Source organism: Cariama cristata, unplaced genomic scaffold, assembly GCF_000690535.1.
Source record: "Cariama cristata isolate BGI_N322 unplaced genomic scaffold, ASM69053v1 scaffold23168, whole genome shotgun sequence".
Classification (NCBI taxonomy): Eukaryota; Metazoa; Chordata; class Aves; order Cariamiformes; family Cariamidae; genus Cariama; species Cariama cristata.
The window spans coordinates 44,110-49,331 of record NW_009633241.1 but is presented as its reverse complement, the minus strand read 5'-3'; positions in this window follow the sequence as shown (position 1 = coordinate 49,331).

Here is a 5,222-nt window from a genome sequence, read left to right as displayed (position 1 = left end):
CCTCACCGGATGCCTGCTTGTGACAGCCCTGCACTGAGAGACATGTCAGTGGGTCAGTGAGGATTCTTTTTTTGTCTTTTTTTTCTTTCTTTCTTTTTCTTTTTTGCATAACCAAGTCCCAGGAAAGCTGGAGTCATGTAGCGATTACGTAAGAGGCGGTGACATGCGGTGGCAGAGCAGGCAGCATCACTGGGGGTGTCAGGTGGCTCCTGCCAGCAACACAGCTGCTTTCGAGCTTACCGTTAGCATTTACACCAAAAAAGCACGTCAGCCCCAGTGGTGGCAGTGAGGGGGGTGGCCTCCCTGATGAGCGTGAAGTTTAAAAAGCTCTTGTAGGTGTTGAGTCACTCAGAAAGCCAGGCAAGGAGTGCGGTGCCCAGCCGATCTGAGGGAGGCGGGAGCAGCGGCCTGAGGCAGGGAGGGTGACATGGGGGAGCCCCATGGGGCAACAGAGGGAGGAGGAGGAGAGCTTGATGGATGCAGCCAGGTAAATCTTACTTTGAATAAGAGGTAGGGTAGGTCAGTACAGCACAAATAAATAGGGAGATTCAGGGCTGTGTCTCCCCTGCCTCAAGGCACCCCTGGCAGAGCCCTCCTCCCCACCAGGACCCCACATCCAGGAGCCGCCTGCTCCCACCACCTCACCCCTTCCTCCACCAGTGCCCACCGCCGAGGTTTGCCCATTCAGCCTGTGGTGACAAGCAGCCCTGGAGAAGGGGCTCTCCTCAGCTGGGGCTCTCCTCAGCTCAGGCCCTCCCTGCCCGTAGGGACACGGGTGCTGCTCACCCCCGCTGCCATAGGCCTCCAGGGCTCTTGGGGTGTTGAGGCTCCATGGAGGCCTCAGCTCCATGGAGGCCTTGGCAAGGCACCTTCCCTCAGGGGAGACATGTTTGATGTCCTGACACAGCCGGCTCCTCAGGAGCCAGGAGGAACGATCGCCCCTCAACATGGTGACTCAGCTGCCTGGGCCCATTTTGTCGCTTTCTGTCAGGATTCAAGGGTGGGATTTGCCCTTAAATCCCCAAAAGCTGATAAAATCAGCTGTGCTGGGGCCTCCTGCTTGCCCTGTGGGCTGCACCCAGCTGCCGCCTGCCGTGTCAGCCAGCCTAGGGGACGAGGGGCTCCCTCGCTGAGGCGGCTGTACCCTCAAGCTATGTCAAAGGTTTTAATATACCATTTTTAGAGCATGTTGGGGTATTTCTGGGGCTCTTCCCTCACATAAGAACAAGTTTGCACAACACAGAGGTGGCAGCTGAGGAGGCACCAGGGTCTTAGGGCCTGGCAGGGGCGATGGTGGCCCTGCTCCCTGCCTGGTGCCGGGGCCTGGTAGGAGGCAAAGGCAGCCCTGCTCCCTGCCCCATCCTGGGGGCTGGCAGCGGGCTGAGGTGCCCCTGCTCCCTGCCTGGGCAGGCACATGCATGGCAGTGTGGCTTAGCAGGGAACAGCTTCAGGGGACAGACTTCCATCTTGAGGGGAAGGTGGAGCCATTATTGTGGTAATTACTGATGCTTCTTGTGCCTCATCTGTGATGTGGGAGATGCCACGTGCCATGTAAAATCCTCCAAAGCTGATCTATAGGACCTAGAAATTGTTCCCCCTCCAAATATTGGGACAACGTACTAAGTTTTGTGCAGGAAATCTAAAATCCTTGTGGAGAATACAAGGAAAAACTTTTTTTCTGGGGGCAGCAGTCAGTGTGACTGATCTGCAGTTGCAGGTGATGCTGGAGACTTGCTCTTTCACACAGGATGTGGCATTGATCCCTTATCTCCCTCCATGGCTCTCCTCCACACCATTGTTTTCAAATATGGTTCATTATCCACGAGTGAAGCATTAGCACACAGCCAATTACTGTGCTAAAGACAGCCACAGTTAATTAATTGATTCTAATAAATTAATTTTTTGCTATGATATGACTTTTTCTATGATATGATTCTATGATCTATGATATGATAAATTCTCCCTCTGAATTCTTCAACATAGAGGATTACAGCATCCTTCACTGATGTTTCTGCTACTGTTTTAAGCAGGTGCTATACCCTGCGCTCTACAGCTCGCAGGAGGCTTGCTCATGGGTGGTAGTTTAGAATAAACCAGCTTCTTCCCTTGGTGAGGAAATCCAGGTACAAAGCAGGAGATAGTTTGCTTTGGATTAGGACTCGCCCTGCAAAGCGTATCACAAAGATGATGCAGCTGATGGGTGCAGGTCTGAGACTTCAGGCAAGTTAGCGGTATCTCTCTATAGATTGAAATTTTAGATCAATAAAGAGAGAATAATCATTGTTTAGATGGTAGGTTTTACAGCGTACATGTGGTACACGCTGCATCTGCCTTGGCAGCGCTAGCATCTTATTTGTGCTTTTGCATTCTTTTGTAATACAGTGATGAAACCCTTTTGATACAGGTGTAACACTTGTCGTGCATTTCCTGAGGACAGAAAAACAAGGAACCAGCTCTGCTGAGGCATCAGTGAGGTCCAGAAAAGCAGAAATCACCTCTGTGGTCTCCTGCCCCATTACCTGTGTGTAAACCTGCCAGGAGCCTGTGCCACCTGGTGGACACCAAAGAGGAAACACTGAGTTGCACTGGAGTGAAATTAATGTTTACGGTAAGCCCAAGTCCTGCCCTGGGTCCCAGGTGTCCAACCCAGCTCTGATCCTTTGAGACAGAGTGTGGGAGCAGTGAGGGCTGAACCTCCCAGCTGGAGGGGTACGAATGGGGTTGGAGTCATGCTGGTATGGACTTTTAAAAGTAGCAGTGTGGAGAAGGTGGCCCTGTATACTGTCAGGGTGAACTGTTCTGTAGTAAATATTAATGTGTCTCTTCCCAGGCAAATGTGCCTGGCTGTATGCACAAGTCTGTGCTGCTCACCAGCACACATTCGCAGTGCATGGTGCCCTAGCTGCCAAAGTCCTCCAAGTCCAGGAAGGGATAGGAGTCTTATCAGAAGTCCTATATTTTATGATTGGGTTTGAGCCATCCCAGTTGCAGGGGAAGTTTTTATTAATTCCAGTTTCATTCATAGCCGTGGGTGTTAGCTTTTACAGAATCTTTCTTTTTAATCAAATGAAGTTAAAATTGCCCAAGTATAGCTTGTTTGCCTTTTTAATCAATGTGAATTAAAATTTGCAAAAGCATTGAAGGAACCAGGAACCTAGCTCTTAGTCTTCTGGGTAACATATTTTAAAGTCTCTCTGGATGTTTAGCTGTATTTTATTTTTAAACTTGACCTTGAGCTTTCAGCAGTATAATTTCAGCCTGAGGGATGCAGACAGTTGTATATCTGAAATGTCTCCATAAAGTTGGCTTAATTTTATTTTTTTCTTTTCTACTGGTTCTGACAGGATTAGTGTCAGCAAGGGAGAGAGTGAATCCTTCTTCCCAGGACAGCGGGCCTGGGAAGGAGCTGAGCTGTAGAGGTCACTCTTCTCCCTTATTGCTCCCCAAAGTGCGAATCAGGATACTACTGATTTCATTTTAACTTCAGATATCTGCAAAAGCTGGGTTTCTACATATGGACCTATCCTGTAAGATTCCCCGTATAGCAAATGGAGAGAAACAGACTTTTGTAGGGTGTGAGTGATCTGATCTATTTTAGATTATTATCTCGAGAAGGAAAAAATCCATCATAGCATCTTTCCTGCATTGGGCAGAAAGGCAGTGTAAGGTGAGTAGTCTGGATGAGAGCTACAGTGCTGCCTAGCTGCTGTAGGCTGTAAGCCTAGAGCTGGGAGTGCCAGTCAGAAACAGCATAAAACCTTTTGTGTGCAGGTTGTTGTGGAGACAAAGCCCCTCAGATTGCCCAAGAATAGGAAAATAAACCTAGGACTCTTAGTGTTTGCGAGGAAGTAATTTGTAGTGGCTGAAGATGCAGACTGTATCCATTACTATTCTGTTACCAGTCACAAAATTCTTTTTTGCCTAGAGCCTCTAAATCATGATTAACCTTGAACATTAACATAGCATGCTTTGAGACCATGTATTCTTGTGAGAAAACCATGAATCTGATCACAGAAGATCAGTGATCACCTCCAAATCATTTTTTTTTTATTGCAGCAACACACCCACATTGCCTCACCTCATTAGCAGTATGTATCAGTCGCATACATTCAACCCAAGCATGAACCACTGTAGGTGCTGAATGCTCCCTCCTGCACTGCTGGATATGTACCATATATCATGTCACTTCTTTTGAACATAACTATTGCAGATGAATTTTACTGTGCAGTTCCCAAGGCAACATCCCATTCACAAGCGGGTTTTTCTGAAATAGCCTCTGTCATGGGAATCTGGTGCCCTCACATCCCTGCTCTCCTCTGTGGGCTGGGTTCCCCAGCAGGCTTTGTTCTTCATTGTGCAATGTGATGTTGTGTGGTGGTTCAGCCAGAAAACGCCACAGGGACGGGACTGCCAGCCCGTTGCAGAGCTGTGCCCAAAGGGGAACAGGGGCCTGAGGCATCTGCACCAGGACTTATTAACGAGCAATGGCCACTATGTGCGAGTGCCGTTCAAAGCAGAGTGGAACTGAAAATTAATACTTCAGTCAGGCTCGACAGACCAAACAATATTAATTTTAGCCAAGTTGAGAATAAAATATTTTGCTTCATTTTTTCCTCTGGGAAATAATGCTATGGGTTTATTTTTTGTCTGACAAGATAGAAATTTTCCCTCAGAAAATGTTGATTTTGCAAGAACTGTTTTTTATCTGCGAAGAAATGAGATTCTGACATAAAGATCCTTACTATCTTTAGAAGTTAAGGTCAAAATGCTACACGTTTAAAGTGGATTGTTAGTTATGAAAAGAGATAGGAGTAAAAAGCATTTTTAAGGATATGCATAGTGAACACAGATTAGTCTATCACATCAGATTGTAAAAGCAGGCAACATTTCTCTAGCTGATTGCCTACATTTCAGATTTTCAGGTAATTTCATCCCATGGCTCCCCTGTCACAGTCTGTGCACTGTGAGCACGAAAAGAGCTGTGTGCAATGTTTTGTTCAAAATGTGTTGTCCACAGAAGTGTGTGTTTTCATCGAGTAGAAGTTTTCCACAGCAAAAACCAACTTTCAGTTAAAACTGAATTTTCATAATAGAAGTTTGGAAACCTCTCTTATTTCTTTTCCCTCTCCCCAGTGGTCTTCAGCTTGGACAATCAAAACATTGCAGCCAGAAGATCCCCAAATAGTTTTTACTTTTCAGACGTGTGGTTTTAAGAATGCCTC